Source organism: Ovis aries, chromosome 12 (genome assembly GCF_016772045.2).
Source record: "Ovis aries strain OAR_USU_Benz2616 breed Rambouillet chromosome 12, ARS-UI_Ramb_v3.0, whole genome shotgun sequence".
Lineage (NCBI taxonomy): Eukaryota > Metazoa > Chordata > Mammalia > Artiodactyla > Bovidae > Ovis > Ovis aries.
This window is the reverse complement of record NC_056065.1, coordinates 5,442,451-5,469,119: the sequence shown is the minus strand read 5'-3', so window position 1 is coordinate 5,469,119 and position 26,669 is coordinate 5,442,451. Positions and strand designations below refer to the sequence as shown.

General features: G+C 37.6%; 1 pseudogene; it reads left to right on the top strand.

Moving 5' to 3' along the window:
- The first annotated feature begins 14,729 nt into the window (after positions 1 to 14,729).
- LOC114117320 (complement factor H-like) lies at positions 14,730 to 26,465 on the top strand (annotated as a pseudogene).
- The last annotated feature ends 204 nt before the right edge of the window (positions 26,466 to 26,669 follow it).

The following is a 26,669-nucleotide window of genomic DNA, read 5'->3' as shown; positions in this document are numbered from 1 at the left end:
ACCAGTCTCCTTTGGGTGTGAGGTAACTTCCTTCAACCCGGCTAGAGACTCTGCAGCTATCTCAGATCTTCTATAGTGGCACCTGCTGACACTTCTCATCCCCGTTTTGTCAGAATTTCTGTGCTTCATCTCTTGTCTAGATACATTAGTGCACCAGAAATAGTACTGACAGCCTGTCGTTTGTGTCCCCCAAAGTAGCACTACCTCTTAATCTTGTGTTCCTGTACTTGGTCACAGATTTAAGCCAAATTTCTGTGCAAACTCACTGGTGGTCTGTCAAAGGTTGCTCTTCCTCTGAGTCAGTTGTAACCACAGGGATCTGGCCACAGGGTGGAAGGGTGTGTGAATGAGGCAGACAGAGGTCCTCCTGTGAAAACCTGGACTTTCACAGAAGGATTAGCTCCATGCATGAATTTTTAAGATAGGTTTTCCAGGACTGCTGGAGTGCAGCTGAGAGGGAATTGAGATGGTTCATGAGCCACTGTAGGCATCACAGTCAAGAAAGAGCTCTTTCTGCTTTTTACCTCATGCATGGATGAGCGAGCCTCCTCCTGGGCCCCTGGCATATGGAATTTTGGGGTGGGTGGTTGTTTATTTTCAATTTATTTATTTTTAATTGAAGAATAATTACTTTACAGTATTATGTTGGGTTCTACAAAACATAAACAAGAATCAGCCATAGATTTACCCATGTCCCTTCCCACATGAACATCCCTCCCAGCTCCCTGCCCATCCCACCCTTCTAGGTTGTTACTGAGCTCTGGTTTGACTTCCCTGAGCCATACAGCAAAGTCCCGTTGCCTGTGTATTTTGGTCGCTCAGACAGTAAAGCGTCTGCCTACAATGCGGGAGACCTGGGTTTGATCCCTGGGTTGGGAAGATCCCTTGCAGAAGGAAATGGCAACCCACTCCAGTATTCATGCCTGGAAAATCCCATGGACCAAGGAGCCTGGTGGGCTACAGTCCATGGGGTTGCAGAGTCGGACACGACTGAGTGACTTCACTACTCACTACTAGTGTAAATTTGCATGCTAACCCTCTCCATACATCCCATCCTCTACTTCCTCCCTGGCAGCTGTGTCCATAAGTCTGTTCTCAGTGTCTGTGTCTCTATTGCTGCTGTGAAAATATGTTTATCATACAATATCTCTAGATTCCATGTATATGTGTTACTATACAATATTTGTTTTTCTCTTTCAGACTTACTTCACTCTGTATACTAGGCTCTATGTTCATCCACCTCTTTAGGACTGATTTAAGTGCATTCCTTTGTATGGCTGAGTAATATTCCATTGCATATATGTAGCACAGCTTCTTTATCTATTCATCTGTCAATGGACATCTATGTTGCTTCCATGTCCTAGCTGTTGTAAATGGAACTGCAGTGAACATAGGGGTACATGTGTCTTTTTCCATCTTGGTTTCTTCAGGGTATATACCTAGGAGTGGGATTGGTGGGTCATACAGCGGTTTTATTCCTCATTTTGTAAGGACTCTTCATACTGTTCTTTATAGTGGCTGTATCAGTTTACATTCCCACCAACAATGCAAGCGGCTTCCCTTTTCTCCACACCCTGTCCAGCATTTATTGTTTGTAGAATTGTTGATCATGGCCATTCTGACTGGTGTGAAGTGATATCTCATTGTAGTTTTGATTTGCATTTCTTTAATAGTGAGTGATGTTGAGCATCTATTCATGTGTTTATTAGCCATCATAGGTCTTTGAACAAATGTCTATTTAGGTCTTTTTCCCACTTTTTTATTGGGTTGTTTGTTTTATTGGTATTAATTTGTATGAGCTGCTTGCATCTTTTGGAAATTAATCTTTTGTCAGTTGTTTCATTTGCTGTTATTTTTTCCCATTCTGAGCATTGTCTTTTCACCTTATTAATAACTTCCTTTGCTGTGGATAAGCTTTTAAGTTTAATCATGACCCACTTGATTATCTTTTTTTCCCCCCCCTGGTTGCTCTAGGAGGTGGGTCATAGATGATCTTGCTGTGATTTATGACATAAGGTGTTCTGCCTGTGTTTTCCATCCATTTTGAGTTTATCTTTGTGTATGGTGTTAGGAAGTAGTCTAATTTTCATTTTTTTAATTGTCAAGTTTTTTCAGCAGCACTTATAGAAGAGACTCTCTTTGCCCCATTGCATATTCTTGCTCCTTTTCAAACATAAGCTATCCATAGGTGTGTGGGTTTATTTCTGGGCTTTCTATCTTGTTCCGTTGGTCTCTATTTCCATTTTTTCCTGCCAGTACCATACTGTCTGGATGACTATAGCTTTGTAGTCAGTTCACAGTCAGGAAGGTTGATTCCTCTAGCTCTATTTTTCTTTCTCAAGATTGCTTTGGCTAGTCAGGTCTTTTGTGTTTCCCTATGAATTGTGAGACTCTTTGTTCTAGTTCTGTGAAAAAACAGCATTGGTAATTTGATACAGATGGCATTGAATCTGTAGATTATAATTGGTAGCATAGTCATTTTCACAATGTTGATTCTTCCAACCCCAGATGATGGAATAGCTCTCCATCTGTTTGTGTTGTCTTTGAGTTCTTTCCTCAGCGTCTTCTACTTTTCTGTATACAGCTCTTATTTCTCCTTAAGTAGGTTTATTCCTAGGCATTTTATTCTTTTTGTTGTAATGGTAAATAGGATTGATACCTTAATTTCTCTTTCTGATGTTTCATTGTTAGTACATAGGGATTCAAGTGATTTTTGTGCATTCATTTTGTATCCTGTCACTTTGCTGAATTCACTGATCACCTCTTGTAATTTTCTGATAGCGTCTTTTGGGTTTTCTATGTGTAGTATTGTCTGTGTGCAAACAATGAGAGTTTTCCTTCTTCTTTTCCAATCTGGATTCCTTTTATTTCTTTTTATCCTCTGCTGTAGCTAAGGCTTCCAAACAATGGTGACTAATAGTGGTGACAGTGGGCACCCTTGTCGTTTCCTGATCTTAGAGGGTATGCTTTCAGGTTTTCACCATTGAGAATGCTGTCTGCTCTGGTTTTCTCATATATAGCCTTTATTATGTTGAGGTAGTTTCCCTCTTTGCTCATTTTTTGAAGGGTATTTATCATAAATGGGTGTTGAAAATTTTCAGAATTTTTCTGTATTTATTTTGATTACCATATGAATTTATCTTGCAATTTGTTAATATGGTATATCACATGGATGGACTTGTGTATACTGAAGAATGGTTGCATCCCTGGAATAAACCCAACTTGATGGTTGCTATCATGCTGTGCTGCTGCTGCTGCTAAGTCGCTTCAGTCATGCCTGACTCTATGCCACCCCATAGATGGCAGCCTACCAGGCTCCCCTGTCCCTGGGATTCTCCAGGCAAGAACACTGCAGTGGGTCGCCATTTCCTTCTCCAACGCATGAAAGTGAAAATTGAAAGTGAAGTTTCTCAGTCGTGTTCGACTCTTAGCAATCCCATGGACTGAAGCCCACCAGGCTTCTCCATCCAAGGGATTTTCCAGGCAAGAGTACTGGAGTGGAATGCCATTGCCTTCTCCATATCATGGTGTACTATCTTTTTAATGTATTTTTAATTCTGTTTGCTAGTGTTCTGTTGAGGATTTTTCCATATATTTTCATCAGTGATATTGGCCTGTAATTTTCTTTTTGTGTTGTCTTTGTCTGGTTTTGGTATAAAGGTGATGATGGCCTTGTAGAATGAGTTTGGAAGAGCTCCTTCGTCTGCAGTTTTTTGAAAGAGTTTTGTAAGAATATTATTAGCTCTTCTCTAAATGTTTGAGAGAACTCACCTGTGAAACCATCAGGCCCTGTGCTTTAATTTTTTGAGAATTTTTTTTTATCACATTTTCAATTTCAGTGCATGTAGTTAGCTTGTTCATAATTTCAATTTCTTCCTGGTTCAGTCTTGGAGATTGAGCTTTTCTAAGAATATATCCATTTGTTTTGGGTTGTCCATTTTATTGGCACATAGTTGCTCATAATAGCTTCTTATGATCATTTGTATTTCTGTATTTCTGTTGTAACCTCTTCTCTCATTCCTAATATTGTTGATTTGATTCTCCCATTTTTTCTTGATGCATTTGCCTAATTGTTTGTCAATTTTGTTTATCTCCTCAAAGAAGCAGCTTTTAGTTTTATTAGTCTTTACTGTTGTTCTTCCCTTCTTTTTCATTTATTTCTGCTCTGACCTTTAGCATTTCTTTCCTTCTACTAACTATGGGTTTGTTTTTTGCCCTTTTTTATCGAGTTGTTTTAGGTGTAAATTAGGTCGTCTATTTGATGTTTTCCTTGTTTCTTCCTATAAACTTCCCTTTTAGAATTGCTTTGCTGCATCCCATAGGTTTTGAGTTGTTGTGTTTTCACACAAGCTTTGTATGGAACAGCAAGATTAAGTCCTCTCTGTCTCTTCCAATTTATCTTGAAACAGTAAATCACAGTTTCTGTTTATGAATTGATGAACACTCTTTCACTTCTGATGTGAAATGCAGACAAATTCTTTGGGCTGCTGTGTAAATAACTGGTAAAATTTATGTTTATGCAAATTTTATTCCTAATGATCAAAAGGACAAGGATGAAGGGACAACTGGGCTGCCCAGCCTGGGAGTCATGCTCTCGAAAGATAAGCCCCCAGAAATTCTGACTTAGAAGTCCAGAGTAACTTGTGCACAAGAAAGCCAGAGGGCTTTAAGAAACAGAGCTTCTGTTCTTTAAAGGCATACAAAAACCTCACATGTTCTGTGTCCCAGTAAAGAGGCATTAATGGGAAAAAATCTTGGGTTATACTAATTTGCTTATCTTCGTGAAACTTCTAGAGAGATAGGAGACAATTGGGATCATAGATAGTGGTGCCAGCCATCATGAGAGACAAGTGCCACTTTAGCATTCTCTCTAACCCACACATACATAGCTTACCTAGCACCAAAGGCTAAACAACTCACCAGCATGAAAGCACTAACCCCAGACTCCACTGGGCTCCACAGCTGCTACACCTGCATCTCACCCTGCTCTTGGGTGTGATATCACCAGCTCAGGTATCCTTAGGCCCTGAAGCCAGCTCCATCAATACTTCATCCTGCCTATGAGTGAGCTGACAGACATCAGAAGAGGCAGAGTCTGGCAGCCAACAGGGGAGGAGGTGGGACCCTTTTTTACCCATGCACCCAAAGTAGTTGGCATTGACACAACAGAAGGGCACCCCTATAGCATCTACATCTGCAGCCCAGATCCTACAGAGGGGAGCATTCTGCTGGGCCCCATAGACTTCTGCATAAGACCACTTCTCTAAGATCAGGAATACACCTAACTGTTGGAAATAAACAACAGAGTTAGTTAAAATCAGGAGACAGAGAAATGCATTCCAAATGAAGGAATAAGACAAAATCTCAGAAAAGTCGCTAAACAAAGTTAAGATAAGCAATCTACCCAAGAAAGCATGCAAGGTAATGACCATAAAGATATTCAATGGAATCTAGAGAAGACTGGATGAAAACAGAATTTTAAGAATAAGAAAATATAAAGAATAACTAAACAGTGTTGTAGGATACAACAGCTGAAATGAAAAATACACTTAAAAAATCAATAGTAGATTAGAGGATCCAGAAGAATGGATCAGATATCTGGAAGACAGGGTAGTAGAAACTTCCCAAATAGCATAGGAAAAAGAAAAATAAATTTTAAAAATGAGGCTAGGTTAACATACATCCGGGACAACATCACATGAAGTATCATTCTCATTATGGGGATCTAAAATAGAGAGAGACAGAGACTTATTTGAAGAAATAATAGCTAAACTTTTCTAGCCTGGGGAAGGAAACAGACATTCAGGTATCGAAATCAGACAATCCCAAAAAGAGATGAACATGAAGAGGTCCATACCAGGACACAGTATCATTTAATGGAAAAAATTAAAAATGTTCCAAAGTAAATGGCAACAGGATCATATTTATCAATAATTACCTTAAATGTAAATGGGTTGAATGCACCAACCAAAAGACAAAGACTTGCTGAACAGACACAAAAACAAGACCCCTATATATTCTGTCTACAGAAGACCCACCTCAAACCAAGGGAAACATACAGACTGAAAGTGAAGGGCTGGAAAAGATATTTCATGCAAATGGAAACCAAAAGAAAGCAGGAGTAGCAATACTCATATCAGGTAAAATAGATTTTGAAATAAAGGCCATGAAAAGGGATAAAGAAAAACACTACCTAATGATCAAAGGATCAATCCAAGAAGTAGATAACACAATTATAAATATATATGCACCCAACATAGAGGCACCTCAATACCGAAGGCAAATGTTAACAAGTATGAAAGGGGGTATTAACAGTAACACAACAATAGTGGGAGACTTTAATACCCCACCCACACCTATGGTTAGATCAACTAACCAGAAAATTATCAAGGAAACACAAGCTTTAAATGATACAGTGGAACAGTTAGTCCTAATTAATATCTATTGGACATTTCACCTCCAAGCAATGAATTTCACCTTTTTTGCAAGTGAGGACAGAACATTCTCCAGGACAGATCACATCCTGATATAGCATAAATCTAGCATTAGTAAATTCAAAAAAATGGAAATCATTCCAAGAACCTTTTCTGATCACAATGCACTAATATTAGATGTCAACTGCAGGACAAAAACTATTAAAAATATCAACATATGGAGGCTAAATAACATGCTTCTGAAAAATCAAAAAATCACGGAAGAAATTAACAAGAAAATCAAAATATGCACAGAAACAAATGAAAACAAAAACACAACAGCCCCAAACTTATGGGATTCAATAAAAGTAGTACTAAGGTGAAGGTTCATAGCATTACATCTTACCTCGAGAAAGAAGAGAAAAGTTAAATGAATAATCTAATTTGGCACTTAAAGCAACTAGAAAAAGAAGAAATTAAGAACCCCAGTATTAGTAGAAGGAAATAAATCATACAAATTAGGGCAGAAATAAATGAAAAAGAAACAAAGGAGACTATACCAAAAATCAGCAAAACTAAAAGCTGGCTCTTTGAGGCGATAAATAAAGGAGAGAAACCATTAGCCAGACTCATCAAGGAAAAAAAAAAAAAAGAAAGAAAGAAGAAGAATCAAATCAACAAAATTAGAAATGAAAATGGAGAGATCATAACAGACAACACAGAAATAAAAAGGATAATAAGAGACTGCTATTAGCAACTATATGCCAATAAAATCGACAACTTGGAAGAAATGGATGAATTCTTAGAAAAGTAGAATCTTTCAAAGCTGAAGCAGAAAGAAACACATGGTCTTAACAGACCCATCACAAGCACAGAAATAGAAAATGGAATAAAAAAACTTTCAGCAAACAAAATTCAAGGACCAGATGGCTTCACAGGTGAATTCTACCAAAATTTTAGGGGAAAGCTATAACCTAGGTGGCAAAAACACACAGAAGAATTGTACAAAAAAAGATCTTCATGACCAAGATAATCATGATGGTGTGATCACTCACCTAGAGTCAGACATCCTGGAATGTGAAGTCAGGTGGGCCTTAGAAAGCATCACTATGAAGAAAGCTAGTGGAGGTGATGGAATTCCAGTTGAGCTATTTCAAATCCTGAAAGATGATGCTGTGAAAGTGATGCACTCAGTATGCCAGCAAATTTGGAAAACTCAGCAGTGGCCATAGGACTGGAAAAGGTCCATTTTCATTCCAATCCCAAAGAAAGGCAATGTCAAAGAATGCTCAAACTACCACACAAATGCATTCATCTCACATGCTAGTAAAGTAATGCTCAAAATTCTCCAAGCCAGACTTCAGCAATACATGAAGCATAAACTTCCAGATGTTCAAGCTGGTTTTAGAAAAGGCAGAGGAACGAGAGACCAAATTGCCAACATCTGCTGGATATGGGAAAAAGCAAGAGAGTTCCAGAAAAACATCTATTTCTGCTTTATTGACTATGCCAAAGCCTGTGTGGATCACAATAAACTGTGGAAAATTCTGAAAGAGATGGGAATACAGACCACCTGACCTGCCTGTTGAGAAACCTATATGCAGGTCAGGAAGCAACAGTTAGAACTGGACATGGAACAACAGACTGGTTCCAAATAGGAAAAGGAGTACATCAAGGTTGTATATTGTCACCCTGCTTATTTAACTTATATGCAGAGTACATCATGAGAAACACTGGGCTGGAAGAAGCACAAGCTGGAATCAAGACTGCCGGGAGAAATATCAATAACCTCAGATATCCAGATGACACCACCGTTATGGCAGAAAGTGAAGAGGAACTAAAAAGCCTCTTGGTGAAAGTGAAAGAGGAGAGTGAAAAAGTTGGCTTGAAACTCAACATTCAAAAAATGAAGGACATGGCATCTGGTCCCATCACTTCTTGGGAAATAGATGGGGTAACAGTGGAAACAGTGTCAGATTTTATTTTTGGGGCATCCAAAATCACTGCAGATGGTGATTGCAACCATGAAATTAAAAGACACTTACTCCTTGGAAGAAAAGTTATGACCAACCTAGATAGCATATTCAAAAGCAGAGACATTACTTTGCCAACAAAGGTCTGTCTAGTCAAGACTATTGTTTTTCCAGTGGTCATGTATGGATGTGAGAGTTGGACTGTGAAGAAAGCTGAGTGCCGATGAATTGATGCTTTTGAACTGTGGTGTTGGAGAAGATTCTTGAGAGTCCCTTGGACTGTAAGGAGATCCAACCAGTCCATTCTAAAGGAGATCAGTCCTGGTCTTTGGAAAGACTGATGCTAAAGCTGGAACTGCAATACTTTGGCCACCTCATGCGAAGAGTTGACTCATTGGAAAAGACTCTGATGCTGGGAGGGATTGGGGGCAGGAGGAAAAGGGGATGACAGAGGATGAGATGGATGGATGGCATCACTGACTCGATGGACATGAGTTTGGGTGAATTCTGTGAGTTGGTGATGGATAGGGAGGTCTGGCGTGCTGCAGTTCATGGGGCCGCAAAGAGTCGGACACAACTGAGCAACTGAACTGAGCTGAACTGATCCTACTCAAATTCTTCAGAAAATTGAAGAGGAAGATAAACTCCCAAATTCAATCTATGAGGTCACCATCACCCTAATTCCAAAACCAGACAAAGATATCACAAATAAAGAAAACTACAGGCCAGTATCACTGATGAACATAGACACTAAATTCTTCAACAAAATTCTAGCAAACAGAATCCAGCAACATATTAGAAAAATCATACATCATGACCAAGTGGGTTTTATTCCAAGGATGCAAGGTTTCTTCAATATTTGTAAATCAATCAATGTGATACACCACATTAACAAATTAAAATATAAAAACCATATGATTATCTCAATATATGCAAAGAAAGCCTTTTTAAAAAATTCATAATCCATTTATGATAAAAAAAAAACCTCTCCAGAAAGCAGGCATAGAAGGAACATAGCTTAGCATAATAATAGCCATATATGATAAACTCACAGCAAACATTTTCTTCAATGGCAAAAAATTGAAAGCATTCCGCCTAAGATCAGGAACAAGACAATGGTTCCCACTCTCATCACTACTATTCAACATAGTTTTGAAAGTTTTAGTGAGAGCAATCACAGAAGAAACGGAAGTAAAAGGAACCCAGATTGGAAAAGAAGAAGTAAAGCTCTCACTGTTTGCAGATGACATGATTCTCTACACAGTAAACCCTAAAGACACCACCAGAAAATTACTGGGGCTAAGAAATGAATATAGTAAAGTTGCAGGATATAAAATTGATACACAGATATCCCTTGCATTCCTATACCATTCACCATTGTGATGAAAAGAATAAAATACTCAGGAGTAAGTCTACCTAAACAAACAAAACACTTATATATAGAAAGCTATAAAACACTGATGAAAGATATCCAAGATGACACAAATTGATGGAGAAATACACCGTGTTCATGGATCGGAAAAATCAGCATAATGAAAATGAGTATACTACCCAAAGCAATCTATAGATTCAATGTAATCCCTATCAAGCTCCAAAGGCAATTTTCACAGAACTAGAACAAGTAATTTAACAACTTGGATGGAAATACAAAAGAATCTCAAATAACCAAAGCCATCTTAAGAAAGAAGAATGGAACTGGATGAATCAGCATGACTGACTTCAGACTATACTACAAAGCTACAGTCATCAAGACACTATGGTACTGGCACAAGCCAGAAATATAGATAAATGGAACAAAATAGAAAGCCCAGAGATAAATCCACACACCCATGGACACCTTATCTTTGACAAAGGAGACAAAAATATGCAATGGAGAAAAGACAATCACTTTAACAAGTGGTGCTGGGAAAACTGATCAACCATTTGTAAAAGAATGAAACCAGAACACTTTCTAACCATACACAAAAATAAACTCAAAATGGATTAAAGATCTAAATGTAAGAATAGAAACTATAAAACTCCTACAGGAAAACTTACACAAAACACTCTCTGACATAAATCACAGCAGATTCTCTATGACCCACCTTCAAGAGTAATGGAAATAAAAGCAAAAATAAACAAATGGGACCTAATTAAACATAAAAACTTTTGCACATTGAAGGAAACTGTAATAAAGGTGAAAAGACAGACTTTAGAGTATGAGTAAATAACAGCAAATGAAGCAACTGACAAAGAACTAGTCTCAAAAATATGCAAACAACTCATGCAGCTCAATACCAGAAAAATAAATGACCCAATCCAAAAACAGGCCAAAAAATATACAGACATTTCTCCAAAGAAGTGATTCAGATGGCTAATAAGCACATGAAAAAATGCTCAACATCACTCATTATCAGAGAAATGCAAATCAAAACCACAATGAGGTACCATCTCATGCTGGTCAAAATGACTGCTATCAAATGTCTACAAACAATAAATGCTGAAGAGGGTTTGGAGAAAAGTGAACCCTCTTACACTGTTGGTGGAAATGCAAACTAGTACAGCCACTATGGAGAACAGTGTGGAGATTTCTTAAAAAACTGAAAATAGATCCGCCATACAACCCAGCAATCCCACTGCTAGGCATACACACTAAGGAAACCAGAATTGAAAGAGACACGTGTACCACAATGTTCACTGTAGCACTGTTTACAATAGCTAGGACGTGAAAGCAACCTAGATGCCCATTGGCAGAAAAAATGGATAAGAAAGCTGTGGTACATATAAACAGAGGAATATTAGACAGGTATTAAAAAGAACACATTTGAATCAGTTCGAATGAAGTGGATGAAACTGGAGCCTATTATACAGTGATGTAAGTCAAAAAGAAAAATACCAATACAGTATATTAATGAATGTATATGGAATTTAGAAAGATGATCACCACGACCCTATATGCCAGACAGCAAAAGAGATACAGATATAAAGAACAGACTTTTGGACTCTGTTGGAGAAGGTGAGGCAGGGATGATTTGAGAGAATAGCATTGAAACATGTATATTACCATATATGAAATAGATTACCAGTCTAAGTTCGATTCATGAAACAGGGCACTCAAAGCTGGTGCACTGGAACAACCCAGAGGGGTAGGATAGGGAGGGAGGTGGGAGGGGGGTTTCAGGATGGGGGTACACCCATGTCAATGTATGGCAAAAAAAAAACCCCATAATATTGTAAACTAGTTAGCCTCCAATTAAAATTATTTTATCTTTAAAAAGTTGTTCTGTTGCCAAGTCATGTCCAACACTTTGTGACCCCATGGACTGCAAAAGGCCAGGCTTCCTTGTCTCTCACCATCTCCCAGAGTTTGCCAAAGTTCGTGTCCATTGAATTGGTGATGCCATGCAACCATCCCATCCTCTGTCACCCTGTTCTCCTTCAAGAGAAAAAGCAGTAGTTACCTACAAGGAGGCCCTTACAAGTATCAACAGCTTCTGAAGAATCTTTTTTTGGTCACACAGGACTGGCACAACATATACAAAGTGATGAAAGGAAAAAACCTTTCAGGCAAGACTACTGTATCCAGGAAAACCATATTACAACCATAGTGTGATGTCCTTTCACACCTGTCATAATGGCTATCATGAAAAGGACAATATCAAGTGTTGTGAAAGATGTGGAGAAAGGGAATATTTGTGCACTGTTGGTGGGATTGTAAACTGGCAGAGTTGCTATGGAAAAGAGGATAGAGTTTCCTTTAAAAATTAAAAATAGAACTGCCATATGATTCAGAAATTCCACTAGGTATTTATTCAAAGGAACCAAAAACACTAATCTAAAAAGATATATGTACTCCAATGCTCATTGCAACATTGCATACAATAACCAGGATTTGGAAGCAACCTAGAAAGTCCACTGATAGGCAGATAAAGAACATAATTTTTATATATACACACAATATGAACTATAACCAAGACATAAAATATGAAACATTTCCATTTTCAACAACATGAATGTGTCTAGGATTATTACTTTAAGTGAAGTAGGTAAGATAGAAAAAGACAAATGCCACATGATTCCATTTACTTATGGAATCTAAAAATAAAATCAAAGGAAAACAGGCTCATATGGATATAAAAAATTAATGAGTTGTTGCAAGAAAAGAGGAGGGGGTTGGCAAGGTAGATACAGGAGATATAGAAGTACAAACCCCAGTTATGTAATGAAGAAGCCAGGGGGATGTAATATACAGCATACAGAATATGGTCAATAATATTGTAATAAATTCAATCTGGACAGATTGCTACTAGACACACTGGTAGTCATTTTATAATGTAGGTAAAATTAAAATCATTTTGTAGCCCATTTGAAGCTAACATACTGTTAAACATCCAACATTTCGATAAGAAATTCAGGCTCTACTACAAAGCCACAGTCATCAAGACAGTATGGTACTGGCACAAAGACAGAAATATAGATCATTGGAACAAAATAGAAAGCCCAGAGATAAATCCACATAACTATGGACACCTTATCTTTGATAAAGGAGGCAAGAATATACAATGAAGAAAAGATAATCTCTTTAACAAGTGGTGTTAGGAAAACTGGTCAACCACATGTAAAAGAATGAAACTAGAACAGTTTCTAACACCATACACAAAAATAAACTCAAAATGGATTAAAGATCTAAATGTAAGACCAGAAACTGTAAAACTCCTAGAGGAGAACATAGGCAAAACACTCTCCGACATAAATCATAGCAGGATAATCTATGATCCACCTCCTAGAATACTGGAAATAAAAGCAAAAATAAACAAATGGGACCTAATTAAACTTAAAAGCTTCTTCACAACAAAGGAAACTATAAGCAAGGTGAAAAGACAGCCTTCTGAATGGGAGAAAATAATAGTAAATGAAGCAACTGACAAAGAACTAATCTCAAAAAATATACAAGCAACACCTGCAGCTCAATTCCAGAAAAATAAATGACCCGATCAGAAAATGGGCCAAAGAACTATATAGATATTTCTCCAAAGAAGACATACAGATGGCTAACAAACACATGAAAAGATGCTCAACATCGCTCATTATCAGAGAAATGCAAATCAAGACTGCAATGAGATACTATTTCACATGAGTCAGAATGGCTGTGATCCAAAAGTCTACAAGCAATAAATGCTGGAGAAGGTGTGGAGAAAAGGGAACCCTCTTACACTGTTGGTGGGAATGCAAACTAGTACAGCCACTATGGAGAACAGTGTGGAGATTCCTTAAAAAACTGGAAATAGAACTGCCTTATGACCCAGCAATCCCACTGCTGGGCATACACACCGAGGAAACCAGAATTGAAAGAGACACGTGTACCCCAATGTTCATCGCAGCACTGTTTATAATAGCCAGGACATGGAAGCAACCTAGATGTCCACCAGCAGACGAATGGATAAGAAAGCTGTGGTACATATGCACAATGGAGTATTACTCAGCCATTAAAAAGAATACATTTGAATCCATTCTAATGAGGTGGATGATACTGGAGCCAATTATACAAAGTGAAGTAAGCCAGAAAGAAAAACACCAATACAGTATACTAACACATATATATGGAATTTAGAAAGATGGTAACGATAACCCTGTATGTGAGACAGCAAAAGAGACACAGATGTATAGAACAGACTTTTGGACTCTGTGGGAGAGGGAGAAGGTGGAATGGTTTGGGAGAATGGCATTGAAACATCTATACTCTCATGTAAGAAACGAATTGCCAGTCTGGGTTCGATACAGGATACAGGATGCTTGGGACTGGTGCACTGGGATGACTCAGAGAGATGATATGGGGAGAGAGGCGGGAGGGGGGTTCAGGATTGGGAACTCTTGTACACCCGTTTTGGATTCATGTCAATGTATGGCAAAACCAATACAGTATTTTAAAGTAAAATAGAAAATAATAATAATAATAAAACTAAAAAAGGATGAAGGGACATATTGAACAAGTAGTAGTAGCATAGTGTTTATGGAGACAAATAGCTTGCAAGTTTCAAATATCTGTCAGTTTTAAAATCCTTTAACTTGTTCCAGGTATTCTTTTTAATTCTTATTTTAAAATCCAAAGTAATATTTGATTGTATTAATATTTTTAATTTAAAGATTATATTTATACTTTACTCTTTGACCTCTGTACTTCATATAGAAAAAATTGGATGTTCTCAACCACCTCAAATAGACCATGGAACCATTAACTCATCTAGCTCTGCAGAAGAAAGGAGAGAAATATATGAAGAAGGCTGTATGCACATGGCATGAAGTTAAGTTGTACTTGTGAAGAAGGCTTCGAGATATCTAAAAATAATGTGATAATATGCCACATGGGAAAGTGGAGCTCTCCACCTCAGTGTGTAGGTGAGGACACTAGGCAAACCAAAATCTATTTTCATTACCATTCATTAAACTAATCAATTGTCATCCAAGTCATGAGACTTGATCCTTTAGATTTCTAAATACATCAAGTAACATCTATTTATAGGCCATTTATGTATGAAAATAAAATGTATATATTCATATGTTAAAATTAGACATATAAAATTAATCATTTTTCTAATTAAAAAATTCATTTCTTCTATATAGAATCACTTTTAAATCTGGCAATTATTTTGTATTAACACTGGATGTGCACTGAAATTAAACCTAACTATTCATATTAGTAAACATATTTATATTCCTATCTATTCAAGTTACAAAAATATGTCCTATGTCTTCCCTAAAATGTCCCTTTTAATTTCTTACAATATATAGTACTTTTCCTGAGATGATGTGTGGAGTCTCAGTGTGTTTTTCTTTTATTACTCATGACTGGTTAGAGAAGCACTGATGGTTTCTTTCATATATTGATAATTTCTGTTTCAAGTTCTTGCTCAAGTGGACACACATCAGAATGGTAATTTTAGGAAAAATTTGTGCACGTTCCTCCCATATCATGGAGGTTCCTGTATAATGATTTATTGTTTTCAAGTAAAATTACCAAATATGTTGACCAGTACATCAAGTTAAATTTCAAAGTTAGCAAAACTTGAAATCAATTTTTTTCATTTCTTCCCAGGACTTCCTTGTGGACTTCCACCTTATCTTCTGAATGGTGTTGTATCTCACAAGAAAAACAGTTACCAATATGGAGAAGAAGTTACTTACAAATGTGATGAAGGGTTTGGAACTGATGGACCTGCATCTATAAGATGTTTAGGAGGGGAATGGTCTCATCCACAAGATTGCATAAGCATAATGTTTTCCCTTTTATTCTTAAGCTGACAAATATCTTTTAATTCAAAGCTTAAATGGCACAAATATGAAACTAAACAGTAATTCTAGAATTTAACAAGATATCTATGGAAAGTTCTAAACTCTGGTAGAAAATTAATAAACCTAGAAATAATAAAGTGAAGTCTCTCAGTCGTGTCCGACTCTTTGTGACCCCATGGACTGTAGCCTACCAAGTTCCTTGGTCCATGGAATTCTCCAGGCATGAATAATGGAGTGGGTTGCCATTTCCATCTCCAGGGGATCTTCCAGACCCAAGGATCGAACCCAGTTCTCCTGCATTGTAGGCAGACTCTTTACCATCTGAACTACCAGGGAAAGTTTGATTTGTTGTTGCAGTTAAGTATTCAGTCATTTCTGACTCTTTGCGACCCCATGGACTGTAGCAAGCCAGGCCTCCCTGTCCTTCACTGTCTCCGGGAGTTTGCTTAAACTCATGTCCATTGAGCTGGTGATGCCATTCAACCATCTCATCCTTTGCAGTCCCCTTCTCCTCCTAACCTCAATCTTTCCCAGCATTAGGGTCTTTTCCAGTGAGTTGGCTCTTTGTATCAGGTGACTTCCCTTATCAGGTGACCCAAGTATTGGAGCTTCAGCTTCAGCATCAGTCCTTCCAATGAATATTCAAGGTCGATATCTTTTAGGATTGACTGCTTTGATCTTGCAGTGCAAGGGACTCTCAAGACTCTTCTCCAGCACCACAGTTCAAAAGTATCAATTCTTTGGCACTCAGGCTTCATTATTGTCCAACTCTCAAATTCGTACATGACTACTGGAAAAGCCATAGCTTTGACTAGATGGACTTTTGTTGGCAAAGCGATGGCTCTGCTTTTTAACATGCTCTCGAGGTTTGTCATAGCTTTTCTTCCAAGGAGCAAGCGTCTTTTAATTTCATGACTGCAGTCAAAAACTGCAGTGATTTTAGAGCCCAAGAAAATGAAGTCTGTCACTGTTTTCATTTTTTCCCCATCTATTTGCCATGCAGTGATGGGACCAGATGCCATGACCTCCATTTTTTGAATGCTGAGTTCTAAGCTAGCATTTTCAGTCTCTTCTTTCACTTTCACCAATAGCCCCTTTAGTTCCTCTTTACTTTCTGCCCTTAAGGTGGTGTCATCTGAGGCATAGCTGAGGTTATTTGTATTTCTCCTGGCAATCTTGATGCCAGCTTGAGCTTTATCCAGCCAGGCATTTTACATGATGTATTCTGCATATAAGTTAAATAAGCAGGATGACAATATACGCTCTTAAAGTACTCTTTTTCCAATTTTGAGCCAGTCAATTGTCCGTGTACAGATCTAACTGATACTTCTTCACTCTCATAGAGTTTTCTCAGGAGGAAGGTAAGGTGGTCTGGTATTCCCATTTCTTCAAGAATTTTCCACAGTTTGTTGTGATCCACACAATCAAGGGCGTTAGCATAGTCAATGAAGCAGAAGTAGATGTTTATCTGGAATTCTCTTGCTTTTTCTGTGATCCAATGGAGGTTCGCAATTTGATAACACTAACTAAATTATCTCAGTTTCACATCATTTAAAGTGCAGTTTGAACATCCTCTGATATACATCACAGATTTCAGGTCTCTGTTCCTGTACTATGGCTGAACTCTGCTCTTATCACGACCCAATTTGCTGTTAATTTATCAATCATTTCTTTGTAATATGCAATTTTCTAAGATATTTAACATAACTCAAGGTAAAATATTTTGATAAAGGCAAAAATAGAAACATTCATTATTTAGATGGGTTGTCATGGGTGAAGAAAATTTAAATTTGAGAAGTAAGCAGCTCTACCTCTTAGAATGTCACCATTCCCACGTTGTATTTTTGATTATACAGAGACAGTCAATGTGACTAAATAAAGATTTCTGACACTTGTCTCTTGGTATAAGAGAAATACTGTAAATATTCATTGGTTTGATATATAACTATTTATTTTCTGGAATATAATCAGTGGTGGCTATGAATCTTTAAAGATGTACTAAACAAATGCATATTATTTCAGGCCCAAATTGTGTTAACTTGCCCACCTTTGATGGTGCTGTACTTATAGATCAGGAGAAGGATTTCTATAAGTCAGAAGAACAAGTGGCTTTTAAGTGTATATCATATTATCAGTTGGATGGATCCAATATTATACAGTGTATTAAGAGCAAATGAATAGGAAAGCCAGCATGTAGAGGTACTTTGGTAAAATTTTAAAATTTATATAAGTATCTGAAGTAATATAATGTAGAAAATTGCCTCCACTATCATTAAATGGACATAGATTACTTTTAGGCCAGGTCAAAACCAGTTTGTGCCTGAACATAACAAGGGATGGACTTGTGTTCCCAGTGTTTGGTGTTGTAGTCCAATAGTTCTCAAAGCACAGTCCTGGCAGAGCATTCTCAGCACATTCTGTAAACTGTTAGATATTCAAGCAGATTCACAGGCTCACTCAGACTTGTTGAATCTAAACCTCTGGGGCTGCAACTCGGACAATGTTTTGATGATTCCCAAGGAATTCTGTGTATATTTCAGTTTATGACCCATGGCTACAGCCTCTTGCAGTTACAGCCTCTTAATTCCCTGAATCACAATGAGGAATGCACATGATTGATGGTGGTGTCCTTAGCATTTGCCCCAAAATATCATTATAGTTTTTTTTTAAATTTACACTGTATTTTTCTATTATTTTTCCAGATCTTCTGTTTAAATCTTTAATTAATCATCTTCTCCCTGCAACTATAGTATTCTTCAAAGTGTGTTAATTCTTGATCAAGTGTTTAAAGAAGAACCTCCTGTGTTTATTTTCTGAAAGGCCCTAAAGTTATACCTCATAAACAGGAGGAATGTAAACCAAATCTTGATGTCAAGTGATATTTTATTATGTTTTCCTTATGATTTATAAGTTCATTTTGAATTTATATACTTTATAATTTTTATTTTACTAACCTCAAAAAGAGATTTCCAGGAAAACTTTTTTTTCAGTGCCTTAAAAATTGTGTATCACTTTTCTAGTGAAGTATAGGGGAGAGATTTAAGATACAGAAGTCTAATTCATGCTGAAAAATATTGTTTTATTTCCTTTGACTTAACTTTACATATAAACTGATGTCAATTAGCAGTCTTTCACGACAGATTAACTGTTGAATCAAAACAACCATGGAATATATTTGACATTCTATTTCCTCCTTGCTGTTCATGATAACCATTATATTAGAGATACTTTTTTTACCTTTCTATTCAGATGTTTCCTGTGTGAATCCACCTCAAGTGGAAAATGCTATTATACAAAATCAGAAGTCTAGATATCAAAGTGGTGAGAGAGCACATTATGAATGCATTGCAAATTATGACCTCTTTGGGGAGATAGATGTCCTGTGTTTAAATGGAACTTGGACAAAAACACCTCAGTGCAAAGGTAGCGTATCTTACTCACCCTGTCCACCCAATTTAGAGAATATATTGAGAACAAAATATATTGATACTAAATTAGGATGAAGTAGCTTTTCTGGAACAATTTTTAGATGCAAGAAAAAAAAATGGTGCTGAAAATCCAGTTCTTTTGTGGTCTTAATATGTAATCTAACATGTTTATTGTATGACAGTGTTGACTAGATTTGAGCAGTTGGAATCATAGGACATTTCCTGTCTTAAACACTAAGACAGTCAGTTGTTTTCTGAAGAATAAGTGTGTAAAAGATACCATAGTTACATTTAACAGCCCAAGAAATTCCACTTTGAGATATGGAATAAGCAGCTGGGGCCTGATCACAAAGTCTGATATAGATGTGGGCACCTGTAACTATGTATGATATTTAAAGGTAGGTTACTAGCTGAGTTCCAGCAGAGTTATTTCAAATCCTACAAGATGATAATACTAAAGTGCTACACTCATTACATCAGCAAATTTTGGAAACCCAGAAGTGGTCACAGGAGTGGAAAAGGTCAATCCTCGCCAATTCCCAAGAAAGAAAGTACTTGGAAACAGTGACAGACTTCATTCTTTTCAGCTTCACAATCACTGTAGATGGTGATTGCAGCCATAAAATTAAAAGACACTTGCTCCTTGGAAGAAAAGCTATGAAAACCTCGACAGCATGTTAAGAAAGAGAGACATCCCTTTACTAACAAATGTTCTTATTGTCAACGATATGGTTTTTCAAGCAGTCATGTATGGATGTGAGTGTTTGACCACAAAGAAGGCTGAGTACCAAAGAATTGACTTCTTTGAACTGTGGTGCTGGAGAATACTCTTGGGAGTCCCTTATCCTGCAAAGAGATCAAGCCAGTCAATCCTAAAGGAAATCAGTCCTGAATATTCATTGGAAAGACTGATGCTGAAGTTGAAACTCCAGTATTTTGGCCACCTGATGAGAAGAGCTGACTCATTGGAATAGACCCTGATGTTGGCAAAGTTTAAGGGCAGGAATAGGGACATCAGAGGATGAGATGGTTGGATGGCATGATCGACAGAATGGACATGACTTTGAGCAAACTCCAGGGGGTTAATGAAGGACCGGGAAGCCAGGCTTTCTACAATCCATGGGGTTGCAAAGAGTCAGAAACAAATGAGTAATTGAACAACACAACAGGAACTGATTATGATGTATCTTGACATTAAGTTCTTTGGCTCCATCCCATTTGGAATTCACTGAGTAGTTTTAATATGTAGTTGTGTTTGGTTAGTCACTAAGTCATATGCCCTATTTGAGAAATTTTCAGCCATTATTTAAAAAATAATAATTTTGGAGTGTATTTCCTATACAATATAGTGTCAGTTTCACTGCACATCAAAGTGAATCAGCTATACATATACACATATCCCCATTCTTTTGGCTTTCCTTTCCATTTAGGCCATCAGAAAATTAACTCAGCCATTATTTTTTTTTCTAATCTCTTACTCTTTATTTTCAACTTCATGTTCAACAGTTCTTTGTTATCTTCCCACAGGTCCTTGAAGCTATGTCCATTTTCTTTTCAGTCTATTTTCAAAGTTAGTTAATATTCAACTTATTGATCCTTCTGCCATCTGCAATATATTGCTGAACCACATGGTTTTCTAATAATCAACTTTCTAGTTCTATCAATTGGACTGGATTTTTAAAAACCATTATCAAATGATTTCAATATCTATGTCATCTCAGTTTTGTCTTCTGTTGATTGATTTTTTTCTCTTTTGATGTTTACCTGGTCTTTGGTCTAATAAATGATATTCACTTTTATATCTTGAGACTAAGGATGTTATTGGACTCCTTCATTAATCAGGCCTCCATTACTGCCATGTAGGGTACAAGTCCAAGGTTCCCACCTGGCCTCCTCAGACACGAGGAGAAAGGGCAGAGTATTCTTATTCTCTTATTATGTGGGTGGAAATGTGGGCTGCTTACTTGAACCCTGTAGATCAAGGCATGGAAAGAATTGGCCTTAGGTTTCTGCCATTGTGTGTTTCTAGACTAAATCAGTTCAGTTCAGTTCAGTTCATTTGCTCAGTTGTATCTGACTCTTTGCAACCCCATGGACTGCAGCACACCAGGCTTCCTTGTTCATCACCAACTCCCAGAGCTTAACTAAACTCATGTCCATCAAGTCAGTGATGCCATCCTACCATCTCACCTTCTGTCATCCCGTTATCCTTCTGCTTTCAATCTTTCCCAGCATCAGGGTCTTTTCCAAAGAGTCAGTCCTTTGCATCAGGTGGCCAAAGTACTGTAGTTTCAGCTTCAGCATCAGTCCTTTCAATGAATATTCAGGACTGATTCCCTTTAGGATTGACTGGTTTGATCTCCTTACATTCCAAGGGACTCTCAAGAGTCTTCTCCAACACCACAGTTCAAAAGCATCAATTTTTCGATGCTCAGCTTTCTTTATAGTCCAGCTCTCACATCCATACATTATGACTGGAAAAACCATAGCTTTCACTAGATGGAATTTTGTTGGCAAAGTAATGTCTCTGCTCTTCAATATGCTCTCTAGGTAGGTCATAACTTTTTCCTAAGGAGCAAATGTCTTCTAGTTTCATGGCTGCAGTCACCATCTGCAGTGATTTTGGAGCTCCCCAAAATAAAGTCTCTCACTGTTTCTATTGTTTACCATCTATTTGCTATGAAGTGATGAGACTGGACGCCATGACCTTAGTTCTCTAAATGTTGATTTTTAAGCCAACATTTTCACTCTTCTCTTTCACTTTTATAAGGAGACTCTTTAGTTCTTCTTCATTTTCTGCCATAAGAGTGGTGTCATCTGTATATCTGAGTTTGTTGATATTTCTCCTGACAGTCTTGATTCCAGCTTGTCCTTCATCCAGCTTGGAATTTCGCATGAGGTACTCTGCATATAAGTTAAGCAAGCAGGCTGGCAGTATACATCCTTGATATGCTCCTTTCCTGATTTGGAACCAGTTTGTTCTTCCATGTCTGATTCTAACTGTGGCTTCTTGGCCTGCATACAGATTTCTCAGGAGGCAGGTAAGGTGTTACCATCTGTTTAATTTCCACAGTACGTTGTGATCCACAGAGTCAAAGGCTTTGACGTAGTCATTAAAGCAGAAGTAGATTATTTTGTGGAACTCTCTTGCATTTTCGATGATCCAATGAATGTCGGCAATTTGATCTCTGGTTCCTCTGCCTTTTCTGAATCCAGCTTGAACATCAGGAATTTCGTTGGTCATGTGCTGTTGAAGCCTAGCTTGGAGAAGCTTGAGCATTACTTTGCTGATGTGTGAGATGAATGTAATTGTATGGTAGTTTGAACATTCTGGGATTGGAATGAAAACTAACATTTTCCAGACCTGTGGTCACTGCTGACTTTTCCAAATTTGCTGGCATATTGAGTGCAGTACTTAAAGAGCATCATCTTTTAGGATTTGAAATAGCTCAAATGGAATTCCATTACCTCCACTAGCTTTGTTCTCAGTGATGCTTCCTAAGGCCCACTTGACTCTGTATTCTAAGATGTTGGGCTCTAGGTGAGTGATCACACCAGTGTGGTTATCTGGGTCATGAAGATCTTTTTTGTATAGTTCTTCTGTGTATTCTTGGCACCTCTTTTTAATATCTCCCACTTCTGGTGGTTCCATACCATTTTTGTCCTTTATAGTGCCCATTGTTGCATGAAAAGTCCTAGGTATCTCTAATTTTCTTGAAGAGATCTCTAGTCTTTCCCAATCTATTGTTTTCCTCTGTTTCTTTGCATTGAACTCTGAGGAAGGCTTTCTTATCTCTCCTTGCTGTTCTTTGGAACTATGCATTCAAATCGTTTTATCTTTCCTGTTCTCTTTTACCTTTAGAGTCTTTTCTTTTCTCAACTATTTGTAAGGGCTACTGAGGCAACAATTTTGTCTTTTAAAATTTATTTTTATTGGGGATGGTTTTGATCCCTGCCTCCTATACAAAGTCAGGAACTTCTGCCTTATCAGATCTAAACTCTTGAATCTATTTGTCACTTCCACTCTATAATCATAAGGGATTTGATTTAGGTCATCCCTGAATGGTCTAGTGGTTTTTCACATCTTTCTTCAATTTAAGTATGAATTTGGCAATAAGGAGTTCATGATCTGAGCCACAGTCAGCTGCCAGTCATGTTTTGCTGACTGTATAGAGCTTCTCCGTCTTTGGCTGAAAAGAATATAATCTATCTGATTTTGGTATTGAACATTTGGTGATATCCATGTGTAGAGTTTTCACTTGTGTTGTTGGAAGAGGGTGTTTGCTATGACCAGTGTGTTCTCTTGGCAAAGCTCTATTACATTTTGCCCTGCTTCATTTTGTACTCCAACCCCAAATTTACCTGTTACTCCATGTATCTCTTGACTTCCCACTTTTGCATTCCAGTCCCCTATAATGAAAGGGACACCCTTTTGGGTGTCAGTTCTAGAAGTTCTTGTAGGTCTTCATAGAACTATTCCATTTCAGCTTCTTCAGTGTTACTGTTCAGGGCATAGTCCTAGATTATTCTGATACTGAATGGTTTGCCTTGGAAATGAAGAGAGATCATTCTGTCATTTTTGAGATTACATCCAAGCATTGCATTTCAGACTGTTTTGTTGACTATCATGGCTACTCCATTTCTTCTTAGGGATTCTTGCTCACAGTAGTAGATATACTGGTCATCTGAGTCAAATTCACCCATTCAAGTCCATTTTAGTTTGCTGATTTTTAAAATGCTAATGTTCATTCTTGCCATCTCCTGTTTGACCACTTCCGATTTACCTTGATTCATGGACCTAACATTCCAGGTCCTTATGCAATAGTGCTCTTTACAGCATCAGACTTTACTTCCACCACCAGTCACACCCACAATTGGGTATTGTTTTTGCTTTTTCTCCTTCTCTTCATTCTTTCTGGAATTATTTCTCCACTGATCTCCTACATATTGGGCACCTCCCCACCTGAGGAGTTCATCTTTCAGTGTCCTATCTTTTGCCTTTTCATACTGTTCATGGGGTTCTCAAGGCAAAAATACTGAAGTGGTTTTCCATTCCCTTCTCCAGTGGACTGCGTTTTGTCATAACTCTCCACCATGACCCATCCATCTTGAGTGGCTCAGAGTTTCTTGGAGTTATATGGAGTTATACAAGATTGTTGTCCATGCAATCAGATTGGTTAGTTTTCTGTGATTGTGGTTTTCATTCTCTCTGCCCTCTGATGGATGAAGATAAGAGGCTTATGGAAGCTTCCTGATGAGAGAGACTGACTCAGGGGGAAACTGGGTCTTGGTCTGATGGAAGAGGCCACGCTCAGTAAATCTTTTGACAAATTTTGTGTTGATGGATGGTCCGGCAATGTTCCCTCCCTGTTTTTTGAACTGTGGCCAAACTATGGTGGAGATAAGAAAGATACTGGTGACCTCCTTCAAAAGGTCTTATGCATGCTCTGTTGCACTCAATGCCGCCAAACCTGCAGCAGGCCACCACTAGCCCATGCCTCTGTTGAAGACTCCTGGACACTGATAAGCAAGTCTGGGTCAGTCTCTTGTGGGGTCACTGCTTCTATCTCTTGGGTCGGTTGTGCACAAGGTTTTGTTTGTGCCCTCTAAAAGTCTGTTTCTGCAGTCCTATGTAAGTTCTGGCGGCTCTGTGGTGGGGTTAATTTTAGCCTCCTCCAAGGGGGCTTATGCAATACCCAGGTCAACTGCACCCAGAGCCCCTGCCCCTGTAGCAGAGCACTGCTCACCCGTACTTCTGCAGGAGACACTCAGACACAATTCTGGCTTAGTCTCTGTGGGGCCTCTGGGTCCTGGTGCACACAAGGACTTAGTGTGCACACTTTGTGTAATATTTCTAGACTAAGTCAGTATTGTGAAAACTGTCTTAGCTACTCTTTTCTGGGCCTTTTCTTAAAGAGATCAACTGCTTCCTGAGATTTTTTTTCTTTCTCAACTTGTATTATTTCTGGGTTGCTGTCTCAGTGGCCCATTCAGGATATATAGAAGGCAAAATGAAAACCCGAAAGACTCTCTTGAGTGTAACTCTTTGAATCCAAATGTCCCTAAGCAGATTGACGTACTACTTGTTTCACAGTCACCTGTGTTTGTTTTTTATAATATGTTCAGGACCTTTATTTGGGAGAAGGAATACTTAGCAGATTCTATAAGCAAAAATAATTTTACCTCCTCTTGTCCAGAAATGGAAGCCAAAAAATTTCTTTTCACAGACACTCCAACATGTTGTAAAAAAGGGTAACATTTTTTTATCTTAACTACCCATCTTCCCAGCATACACTCTGAAAGAAAACGTGTTGAACATCAGGACACTGCCAAGCAGACATATTTGTTAAAGTACTATATGTGCTTCCATGGTGGTAAAATAAGGTCTTAAAATGTGCATTTCTGATTAGGTGATTAAAATTCCTTCTACAAATCATTTCTGTCATCAGAAATCATAAGTTTTAATATGACATATTAAGGCTGCATTTTTATTTTATTTATTTAAAGCTGTAGGGGTTGTCTTTGAATAAAGCAAACATGATTTTTTTTTAGACTCTCAAGGAAAATGTGGGCCTCCTCCACCAATAGACAATGGAGACATTACCTCACTCCTGCATTCGGTATATCCTCCAGGAATGTTTGTTGAGTACCAGTGTCAGGACTACTATGAACTTCAGGGAAACAGAAACATAGTATGTCAGAATGGAGAGTGGTCAGAACCACCGAAATGCTTAGGTAAATGTTTTAAACTTCTCTTGGATCCTGGGATAGTCCTTGTACACAGCATAATGTTTAACTGTTTATAATATAATTTTTATGGATTAAATAACAACCATTCTGTTGTGTGCTTGACCACCAAGTATTAATATCTGTATATAGAAAGAAAGTTAGAAAATTTCATGTTCGAGTAATGAAACCATATGGTAACTGACATTATGAAACCATATGATAACTGACATTATGAATCTTTCATTATAACATTTAATGATTATACTAAACAAAGTATCTCATTCTTATAACATTAATTTTGTTAATATGATGATACTTATGTCATATATTTTCAGTATATTGGTTTGGAAAGATTTGCAGAAGAATTTATGGACCAAAGTTCTTGAAACCCTGAAATTCTGAAGAAGATATTTGCATATTATCTAAAGGTTCATGTTTATTTTTTTTTAACTTTAGAGGCATGTGTAATTTCAGAAGAAATAGTGAAAAAACATCACATACAGTTAAGATGGAAACATGATACAAATCTTTACTCCAAAACAGAGGATAATATTGTATTTATGTGCCAACATGGTTATCGTCTAGCGACACCAAAACATACATTTTGAACAACTTGTCGGGAAGGAAAGGTGGTGTATCCTTGATGTGGATAAAACATTGACTAAATGCAGTTGTAAATCTGAACATGTACATGTATTCAGATTTCTCCTTATTAATTCAATTCCATTTATTTTATCAAGTATTTTTTAACTCATCTTGAATCATAAATCAGATTTGTGTTAAATATTATGGGGACAGTGTAATTGAGAGATGATGGGAGACCAATGAATCACTTCTTAAAAGTACCTCATTAAACT